General features: G+C 41.7%; 1 protein-coding gene across 3 annotated transcripts in view; it reads right to left on the bottom strand.

Moving 5' to 3' along the window:
* The window catches only part of Fyb1 (FYN binding protein 1), a 147235-nt gene that overhangs the window by 80064 nt on the left and 55633 nt on the right, over nt 1–11538 (bottom strand). The gene's annotated exons all lie outside the window — the stretch shown is intronic.

The raw sequence follows: 11538 nt of genomic DNA on the forward strand, positions 1-11538 counted from the left end.
TGTGAAGTCTGCATCTTCAAAATAAAACTGTGAGCCTATCTTTATAATACAACTTCAGCTTGATAGGTAGATGCTCATAGAACTGTCTACAATGTTCCCTATCAGCTTCACAGCATCAAACAAGTCTCCTGGTTTAAAAAACATAGAGCAATGAACTTGGAAAAAACCCTGTTTTATAGCCCCACCTCCTTCTCCTTTTATCGTTAGGCGCAAAAGCATGGGTGTCTATCTGCATCATCAAAGCCGAGAGCACCTCCTTCGAACCGGCATATCTTTGATTCAGCTGAAAAGGCGACGCAGAAGAAAAGTCACTCTTTACCGCAGGACAGCTGCCTGGCACTGCTTTTTAATCAGCTCATGTTTTTAAAAGTACTGTATGAACATAGGTGAACGCTTTCAAAATCTCTTTTAAAGATGAGGTGTTGCCGGGTGGTGGTGCACGCCTGTAATCCCAGCACTTGGGAGGCAGAGGCAGGCGGATTTCTGAGTTCGAGGCCAGCCTGGTCTACAGAGTGAGTTCCAGGACAGCCAGGGCTACACAGAGAAACCCTGTCTCCAAAAAAAAAAAAAAAAAAAAAAGAGAGAGAGAGAGAGATTAGGTGTTGGACATATGAAAAATTATTGTGGGATAGGTGAATGTTGTTGCTAAATGAGGAGATATCCAGAAAACTGAGCTGGTAAGAATCTGGACATAACACCACTGATGTTTTAACCCCATTACAGCCTTTTCTGTGGTTGGCCAGCCAGGAAGAGCTCTCCCTAAACATGGGGATCTCCCAACTGAACAACGGTGTGTGTGTTTGCTACCTGCGTTAGTTGAGAACAGTTGTCAACATGGTGGCTACTCTTAGCATAATACATAATTATTCTTATTTTCAAAGTCAATTTTCTTAGCACCTCCATTTATTTATTTATTTATTTATTTATTTATTTATTTATTTATTTATTTATTTATGCTTTGCTGCTTTGAATGCCACCAATCATATTAAGTATGGGTTTGTATATTTTTTTTTCTGTTTGTTTGATAAATAGCAAAGCATGTTGGCTCTGTAAAAATCATTGTGCAGGGCAAACCTCAAGAGCGATGTATGGAAAGAAGGAGGAAAAAGATGCGCGGACGGGAGAACAGAGAAAAGGTCGACAGGAGCGTGCCAAGAGTGCCGGGCGACGGACAGGGCTCTTGGCTCTTCCAGGCTGATGGGCAGTTGGAGTGGGCAATTCAACCACCCACTGTTTACGTGAGAGCCATCGCTTCCTAAGGGCTCCGTACTCCCTCAGAAATGCCTGGAGCTCTCTGCGGTCTGGAAGCTAAAGCATTCATGTTGCCATACCCAAGGCCTTTTGGGATGCTGGTGTTCTGCACCCGAAGTGAGCTCTACCACCCTAGGTGCTATATATTTGAATAGTGTCTTTGTCCTTCCCTTAAGTAAGCAAATGTCTGAGACCAAGTGCAAGGCCGCGCCTGTTTGCTCAGACAGAACACACACTCATTTGCGTGTTTTGATATAATCACCAGCTTCTAGTATCCTGTTTCCGCACTGTTTTGTCTTTTTTTTTTTTTTATCTGAGAAAAACACCCAGGGCTTATAAATTCTACCTTTCCTGTGCTCCTCCCTTCTCTCATCCCTCTGTGACCAAGAACAGCTACGTGAAAGTCACATGATATTTGATAAGTACTCCGACCTTTGTCCACCCTAGACTTCCAACTCCTATGTTCTCCTTAGACCTCTCTAGAACACCCCCCCCCACTCCTGTGACCGCCCTAGATCCCTAGAACATGAAGCATGGATATTAAGAACAACTGTAAGTCAGCACTTGGAAGAAGTCAGCACTTGGAAGTCGAAAAGTCCGGCTTTGATGTTTTGTTTTGACTTCTGAACAGAGGACACAGTTGCCATTGGTTAGAACCCTAATCCATTTTTGTTACCTTTCTCCCAGCAGGGTTTTGTAGCTTTGCTTTCTGTTTTTCATTTAGTGGTCACAGTGAGCTGGCAGTCCGCCAACCTTGCTGGCGAGAGCAGCCTTGTTCCCGCTTAACTGAGTAAAGAACTCAAAAGCCTTCCAGCCCCAGGTCTGTCAGCAAAAGGATGCTCTCTAGCTTTCTTAATTTTTAAGGCTGTCTGGGCACTTAGCACGAAAAGTAGGTAAAAGAGTAAAGCAAACTGTTATAGGAGCTTCAGACTGCTTCTGCCCCTCCTTGTATTTAGATGAATTACATTCTCCCAGAGATATTCTGTCCACCAGATATCTGGTGTACTGATAACAACACCAACTAAAACCACTTCCCCTTGGCCACCCTTTCCCATCTTTGCCTTCTGAAGGAAGTGACCTTGAAGCCAGAAACACCTGCTTAAGTAAAAAAAAAAAAAAACAAAAAAAAAAACAAAACAAAACAAAAAAAAAAAACGGCATGCTGGTAGAGCGGTTTGGGCTATAGGCGGTTGGAATGCTCTGAATAAGAAAATGGAAAGAACTTTTTTTTTCTTTTTCTTTGCTGTTGAAAATGATGGATGGGTCGCCTGGCGGTGGTGGTGCACGCCGTTAATCCCAGCACTTGGGAGGCAAAGGCAGGCGGATTTCTGAGTTTGAGGCCAGCCTGGTCTACAGAGTGAGTTCCAGGACAGCCAGGGGCCAGGGCTACACGGAGAAACCCTGTCTTGAAAAATAAAAAAAAAAATAAAAATAAAAAATAAAAAAAGAAAGAAAGAAAGAAGAAAAGAAAAGGGTGGGTCAAGCAGATGCAGAGAAGAGGTAGATGCTTCTGTTCTCAGACCCCAGCTGCCTTTGAAGAGCACAGAGGTAGCCACACTCCCGTGCCATGTCTATGCTCAGTATTAATGCCTGCGATTCTTTTTTTTCATATTTTCATGTATTTTTATTTTTCAAACACTTATAATTTTGCAAGCTAGCAGTAAAATATTGCCCTCAATATTTTACTAATTAGCACCGTATAGCGTTTAAAGCTGACTGGAACATTGTTTCACTATAAATGACTGTAAAATAAGATGTCAACTTAGTCTCAACATAAGATCATAAATTAAATCATTATTTTTTTGGCTCTAGGCACATAGGTGTACTTACAAGATGAACTTAACTACATTAATATATTTAATGCCTCTGATTCTTGAAGCCTTTGGTACAATCCTTCCTGAGGGCAACTGCTTTGCAATAACTAGGCTTCAGTGAAAACCAAGGAATCTGCCTGAGATCACTTCCACGCCTATCCAGATTAGAAAAAGTGGGAGACAGAGGCTGAGCCGTTGAGCCTCTTGCTCATTTATTCATCAGCACAGAGGAGTATATATTCTACAGACTTCCAGTTTGTGCTGGGAAGTCCCCCATATTTTTTCCTCTGATTTTAAGGAGCACAGGAACAAAACTAATACCTATGCTTTTTCATATATACAAATCCTACTAACAAAACTTTCTGTTTTCCTAGTGAGTTACTCAGTAGCCTGTTTACCTTTTGCATCTCCACGAAACTCAGTCATTATAACTGAGTTTAGATCCTGGCACCTGTGTTGGGCAGCCTACAAAGACCTGTTGTTCGGCTCCAAGGGGTCTGATGCCCTATTCTGGCCTCCACAGGCACACATGGGTGTGCATACCTAGGTATACATACTCACACAGAGTCATGCATTTGTGCATGAACTCATGCACATACATATATAAAATAAAATAAAACCATTAAAAAAAGAAAGAGAAATGATCAAGGAATAAATCATGGTAATAGTTAATAGTCATAGTGGGGAGATGAATGCATGTAGACATACAAATCTGTGTATGTCTTCATGTGTGTATGGTATGGCATGTGTGTGGTTGTATATATGTGTTTGTGTGTGTGTGTGTGTGTGTGCACATGTGTGTGGAGAAGCTAACATCTAGATAGCAGGTAGAAGCAGAATTCCTGGAAAAGCTTCAATCTAGGTCCTTAGTAACTGAAGTCACATACGGTAGCTCACCTTCTTTAAGGTGACAGTGTGGGAGAGAGCTAGGAGTTACTGTACAATCATTAGATAAGCCAGTGAGAGAGTCCTCTTGGTGCTTAATCTAAGATTCTCTTTCTAGTCTAGTGAGCACCATTTATTGGGTATAAAGTGAGCAGGTGCTAGACCTGCTTTGAGCTGTGCAATGTGTAACTGTGTGGCCTTGATAGCTTATTTGAACAGGAATTTATTTGTGCCTGGTCATCCTAGCCGTGGTGCCACAGAGGTTAATTTTGAAAGTCAATGGAGCCGGCTTGTTCCCCTGAGAATTCAATGAGAGGTTAAGGATTGAGAGTAGTTAGGCTGGGCGTGGTGGTTCTCACCTTTAATCCTAGCACTGAGTAGGCAGAGGCAGAAGGATCTCTGACTTTGAGGCCAGCCTGGTCTACTTAAAGAATTCCAGGACTATCTAGAGAGACCCTGTCTCAAAAAAAAATAGTTGAGAGTGGTCTGCACGCCCTACGTGTGTCTGTCTCATCCACTCTCTGCTACCCACAGAGAAACACATGCACGGTTGCCAGGAGAGTTGAGGCACTGTTGTCTGGATCAGCACAGCTTCAGAAACTTGGTTGCTACCTGCAGCACAGCAGTTGATTCAACAATGCAGCTCCTTTCTCTGGGGGAAAGACAAACCTATGGTTTTGGGTTCAGCTTTTTTTCCTGTAAGCAGATGTTGCCTATTCAGTTACATTTTGCTGATAGTATCTATTGCTACTGGGGGCTCTAGATGGGGCTTTCCACCTTTGACATGTCAGGCAGAATTAAGTTTCATCTTTTCGCCTCCTGTTGGAGACATTAAAACAAAATAGAAACATCCTTCTTATCTCTTTATTAGAAGTTAACAGTTAAATTTCTCCAAACTTTTGGGCTTTTTTCTCTTCCTTATTTCTCATATATTGGAGAAATATCTAGTTTCGCATTCTAGAAGTTTTCCTGGGCTTTGGAGACATATTATGTTATGCTTTCTATGAAAGGATAGAAAAATTTCCAAAGAATTTTGAGAAATCAGGTAGCTGCAATCCTGGGTTCCTAAGGCATGATTTTGTTCTTCCAGCAGCTGGAGTTAATTTTCCTGGTTTAGAAGCCAACTTTATTTTGTTCTTGAAATAAAAAACATATGCCCAAAGATATGATTTTGGCATACAAATTCATATCAACATCTGACACAGTTTTGATCAAGGCAGAGAGACAAAGGAGCCTTTAAGGCCATTTGTGTAGAGTCTATGAGTCAAATTCTAGCTTTCAACGATTTGTTTGGCTTGGCCTGGAGATTATTTTAGCAGATCGTGTGATAGAAGTCATCTCCTGTCCAGGGATTATGTAACACACACATCTGTCTGATCTTCCTAGCTAGTTTTGTTAGTTTACTTGGGTACGTGCAATCAAAACTAAGTTGAGAAGAGCTTTTTTGTATTTCATTATCAGATTTATACTGGGTTTTTTTTTGTCAGCTTTGATGATTAAACATAGAACCCCACTATGTTGGCCTAGCCCTCTCCCTCTGAGCTCAATATATACTTATTCCTATGCCTGGTTGAGCTTGTATGTGATTATTAAACATCTTTTTAAGTTTCCTTACTTTCATGAAAACATTGAAATTTCACTCTAATGCTTTTGAGATTTTCAGGATTATGTGAAATTGATCAAACTTGGAATAGACTAAGAATTGTCACGTAATATATTTCATACTTGAAGGGTAACCATCAGACACCATGCCCCATTCCTTTATGCTATAACTGGCCAGAATTTTTCACATTTTACAAATGTGATTAAAGTTGATAAAATGCCTACTACTTTTTGGTACTATTTCCACATATCATTAAAGTTTAGGAAAACACCAGTTTCAGCCTTTTGACCAGGGGAAGAGGTTTTACAAAGGAAAAAAAAAATCCTGGCCTGTTGCCATGAAATTTTATAAGAACTTCTGTTTTTCTTTCTTTAAAACTGAAAAGAAAAGTGATAGCCTTTTTCACATCATACAGGGTGGATCTCACTGAAAGAAAACTTTTCTCCGTCAATCAACAGGCACGTGTGGATTCTTGAGCTAAGACCCTGTTAGAAGAATAACAGATGGGAGTGGGAAAGATTGTGAAGGTCAAACTCAGGACCAAACAAGGAACAGGGAACCCATGTGTCCCAATGACAAAGTAGCCCAGGGAATAGCTGCTTTCCCTATAAACGGCCCCCTTCTTGTCCACTCTGCCAATCACTACAGTATTAATTTTTCTCAGAGTATTCAGTTCGTAAAATGAGGACATTTCTCAAGGCATTTGCAGAATAGTAGTCAGCATTGTGAGTGCTGTCTGCGTAGTAGGCAGGGTATGATAACAGGTAAGAACTGGTTAGTTTCCTTTCTTCCTGCTTAACTTCTGAAGATCAGATGACTGGTTTGGAAGATGTCACCAAGCCCTAGCGTAAATCATTTTAGCTAGTACTAGTTACTAGTAACTAGTAACTAGTATAATTACTACAGGATGGCTCTCCTCTAATTCTCAAATAAAAATATTATAAACAAAGAAAGAAAGGTATCTGAAATAACTGGTTAGCCACCTTAGGAGGAAGGAAAAGTAACGCCATGCATAAACTTTAAGAAATTGTTGAGAAGGGAGAGAAATAGTTCTTATGCCAGAGATGGCGAGCAAAGCCCCTAACCTGTTTTCTAGACCCAGAAGCATTTTGTGAGGGGAAGACAACGATTATAGTAAAACAAACAAACAAACAAACAAACAAAAAAACCAAAAAAAAAAAAAAAAACCCTGTGAATTCCCACTGGGACATTCTACTTCAGAAGTAGGCAGCCCTGGCTAGTGAACAGCCTGGGTGAGGTCAAGAGAAATCCTCAAGAGAGAGGCCCCAAATACCACAAAAAGGATCAGTGGCTAAGAAACACTGAACAGGAGTTCAGAGAACAGCAGACTATGGGTCCCCAGCATGGGCTGCCCCCAAATCCTGCACTGTTTTCAAACACTGTGGGAAAGAAAGGGCATTTAAAGCAATTTAAAGCTTATATCTGACGTCATAGTTAGAGGGGACGTCAGACTTATCCCCCTGGACTGGAGCTCCCACATGCTCATGTCATGCGTCTGTCAGATGGAAAGGGACGGGATGAGCCCAAGAACAACAGAGGTGCAGCATCTCTGAGGACATAGCTGCTGACCAAATAATGGACAGGCAGTGTCTTCTGGAACAAAGACTTCTTCAAGAATTCTGACAGAAAGCAAATAACTTTCAAAGGAGTAAACTCAGGAGAGCCTATGACTTTTCCACAGTAAAGTTTACTGGCAGGAATTTACAATGGAGACTGGGTAAGGGGTTGGATTTTTACAAAGTTTAAGGGGGTGATACTCAAGAGAACTGTTTATGCCGAGGACCAAGGTTATCTTGGGTGGGAGAGAGATATCTAGAACTCAGAGAGGAAAGACCAAGAATAGGGCAGCTCAGATCAGATCAAGAACTTGTGCATTGAAGGGAGCCATTCTGAGGCATTTTTTTCTTTTTTTCTTTTTTTTTTAATTCGATATATTTTAAATTTACATTTCAAATGATTTCCCCTTTTCTGGCCCCCCACTCCCCGAAAGTCACATAAGTCCCCTTCCCTCCCCCTATTCTCCCACCCACCCCTTCCCACTTCTCTGTTCTGATTTTGCCTTATACTGCTACACTGAGTCTTTCCAGAACCAGGGGCCACTCCTCCATTCTTCTTGTACCTCATTTGATGTGTGGATTATGTTTTGGGTATTCCAGTTTTCCAGGCTAATATCCACTTATTAGTGAGTGCATACCATGATTGATCTTTTGAGACTGGGTTACCTCACAAGGGGTTAAACCCAGGTAAGCCTACCGATTGGTTAACAGTAAGAGTTTCCTCTGGGGTTGCAACCTGGGATAGAAGGAAGAACTATAGATTTTGGAAAAACTGATTTCTCAGGCTCAGGAAATGTGAGAGAACTGGTTAAGACTGGATTCTAGTCTCAAAGTGCACAGACACCCAGAGAGCAAGAACCTAGCACAATTTGGAGAAGACCTCCCTGTCCCCTCAGGCTGAACCACACAGCTGAGTTAGTTCTGATTCATCTGTACACTGGAGAGCCTTGCCTGAAGATTCAGTGTCCCAGTATATTCCAGTGAGACATCCTAAGCTCAACTCTAGATAAACCGCATTCTTAAATTCCAAGTGTACAGTGGTATTGCCAGCCATGAAGAAATTCTGCTGTTCTCTCAAATCTTTATGGTGCCCCTGAGCCTTGAGTCCCTGTTCCTATCATGGCCTACAGCAACAGGGTTCGAGATACTGCTACACACTGAGATAGAGCAGTTTTTCAGTGCATAAAAACCCAGCTGTGTGGTTCAGCCTGAGGAGACAGTGAGGCCTTCTCCAAATTGTGCTAGGTTCTTGCTCTCTGGGTGTCTGTGCACTTTGAGACTAGACTCCAGTCTTAACTTCAGTTCTCTCACACTTCCTGAGCCTGAGAAATCAGTTTTTCAAAAATCAATAGTTCTCCCTTCTATCCTAGGGCTCAATCCCAGAGGAAAGTCATAGTACTAAAGCATATGTAAACACACAATGGTGGATCCGAAGGAGGCGGTGACAACTCTGGGATCTGTGAGGGAAAGTTCTCACTATCTCCTAGAAACAGGTTACCTGCTACTAACAAAGCCCAAGATCCTTTGCTTTTCTGCCTTAGGATCACAAGCCAGGAGCTCTCCAGGTGACCTCTGTTCCGATCTCAACCCAAGCTCTTTTAAGGTTTCCCCTTAAGGGCTTATTTATTCTATTTTGTGTGTATGAGTATTTGGTCAGCATATATGTCTATGTACCATACATGTGTCTGGTGCCCATGGAAATCAGAAGAGGGAGTCAGATCCCTGGACTTAGAGTGACAGATGGTTGTGAACTGCCAAGTGAGTGTTGGGACCAAACCCAGGTCCTCTGCAAGAACAGTAAGCATTCTTAACCCCGGAACCATCTTTCTCTCCATCCCCTGCCAAACTCTTCTTAATGTCAAGATTTCTGTCACCTGTGCTAGTTGAAGAGACAAATGCACAAACATGTAGGGACATGCAACCTTAATAGCCTCTGGTGAATGCTGAGCCTGGATTCATTCCTGCTACTGTTAGGGTACCTTACTGATTATTTCCCTAGTTAACTAACATACAGAACAAGGCAAGAAAGAGGGCTGAATCGAATGTTTTCTACTAGGTTTCCACTACCTCCTATACACAAAACCTACAGCTGGGTCTGGCGGGTGCTCAAGAGCCCAGATGTTGTGGTGACTAGTATAGAACACCTGGGAAGAAGTCTTCAAATGGGGTCAAAAGAAAAGTGAGTTTAGAGAACATGTTGATGTCTCAAAAATAATTTTTAAAAAGAGTTTAAGTTTTTTGTGGCATTGGGAGCTTGGGCTTGGGGAGCCCCAAAATATTGTTAGCTCCACGTTCAGAAAGCAATGTGATATATTCATGTTTACAGTTTCCAGATGAGACACGGAGATGATCTTTTCGGAGTGGATGCTTTGTGAAAAATTGATTTTGTGTCAAAGCTCCATTTAATTGAATGTGTATCCAGTCTGTGAAAGTAATTAGTAAACTATGGGGGAGGGGTCGTGTTACAATTTCATGCTGGGGCCAACTAACTTCTTACTAACACGCCTCTGCAGAATGACAAACCTAGGGAATTAGAGGAAATTCACCTCTTTATTTTTTCCTATCTCACAAACAAGAGAGGAATGGGAAACCAACTGCTCTCCGCCTTCATGGAGCCCACAGGGGCATTGACAGCAATTTTTCAAAAGACAGATTTTAACCAAAACACAGAGGAAGATACAGGAACGTGGAGTCTTTGGGCACCATTTACACTTGTTTCGTCATTTCAAGGGATCTTATGTTTCATGAAAGGCAGGCAGCCCAGCATGGGGGCTAGGACAGGGATGGGGACACAGGCTGTGCAATCACAGAGACCTGGCCCTGCTTAGTTAAGCTACACTTTGGCAAATTTCCTAATTGTGCTGAGATAGAATTCCATTTCATTGCTTAGAAAGAATGAATAGAGTAGGGTTGTATAATGTTATATCAAAAGTCCTCTATACATGATAAATATTTATCTGAATATGAAAACAGAAAAGGGGTCATGAAGGAGGGAAGAGTATTAAAGTTTTGAAAGGCAAAGGAATAACGGCATAGAATTTTGTTAATTTGATAACTATCACAATTACTTTTAGCAACAATAAAAATGCTCTGCTTAGAGTAAGTCTCTACCTTTACTGCAAAGTATTTGACTCCAATCAGTATCCCTACATCTAAGAAGATTGAAAAAAAATCATCATTGATAAACATCTGGTAAACCTAATAGTTTCCAAAGCACACAATCTCTCTCCTTTCCCACCTTACTGCAAGTGAAAGGCCAGTGCTCTGAGTTGTACCAGGCAATAGTCTATTACCTCAAAGCTCTTCTGCGTGAAACTTCCCATCTGGTCAGGCATGTTTATCAAGGGCATTTGTCAGTGCTGGAGTAAAAGCCGTGAACTCAGAAAACCTGGGTGGTCATAGAAGATGTCTGGAATTTCCCTGCAAGCTGCCATTCTGAGTTGGAGAAACACTTCAAACTGGGTGTATTTCAGTAACTCAAGAGGAGAAGTACCTTCTGTAGACTAATTGCCCTTGATGAGACCAGTCTTAGGAATAAGAAGCCATGGGAGCTTGGCTCTGTGATCTTTCTCAACTTCTAGTACAGAAGTTGAGATGAATGGCTTCCCTTGGCCTCAGTCAGGAACAGGTAGCACAGTCTAAGGGTCATGATGCCCTGTGCTGCCTAGACTGTGCCTTCTTTTCTCGCTTACCTTTCTACTAGGCAGAGGGAGCCTGTGGGAAGATCTTTCAGAGACAACAGTTATGCCTAAATCTGCTTAAATTGGACTAGTTTTTGTTTGTTTGTTTGTGTTTTTAAGGTAGAGTCTCATGTAGTCCAGGTTGGCTTCAATCTCTCTAAGGCAGTCCCAAGACTTTAAGATTCTGATCCTCCTGCCTCTACCTCTCACATCCTGAATCACAGGCCGGTACCATCATTCACAGACTCAACCTGTGAACTGACCTTTCGCAGGGATCACCAAAGAACTTCAGAAAACACAAATATTTATACTACCATTCCTAACAGTAGTAAAATTACATTAATGAAGTAGCAATGAGAATAGTTTTAAGGTTGGGGGGAAGGGGAGGTCACCAACACATGAGGAACTGATTTCAAAGGTTGCAACATTAGGAAGGTTGAGAGCCACTGCTTTGGATGATAATTTTATTTGGAGACACATCTGACTTGCAGTGGTATGGTCTCTTATAAGTATCATTCTTTTCCGTCTTACAATGGACAGCAGTTGTGCACCACTTGCTAGGATATTAATTCCCACAGGCATAGGGAAGTTTTTCTCACCATGACACAGGGTGTCAAGTCTTTACCGAGACATTCAGTATCAAATTCTACCAAACGCTATAACATTGCAATGACGTCTTGGGAAGAAAACCGGGCTAGTTTTCTGGAAGGGCACCCTTTGTCTGCCTT

This window comes from Apodemus sylvaticus, chromosome 16, assembly GCF_947179515.1.
Source record: "Apodemus sylvaticus chromosome 16, mApoSyl1.1, whole genome shotgun sequence".
NCBI lineage: Eukaryota > Metazoa > Chordata > Mammalia > Rodentia > Muridae > Apodemus > Apodemus sylvaticus.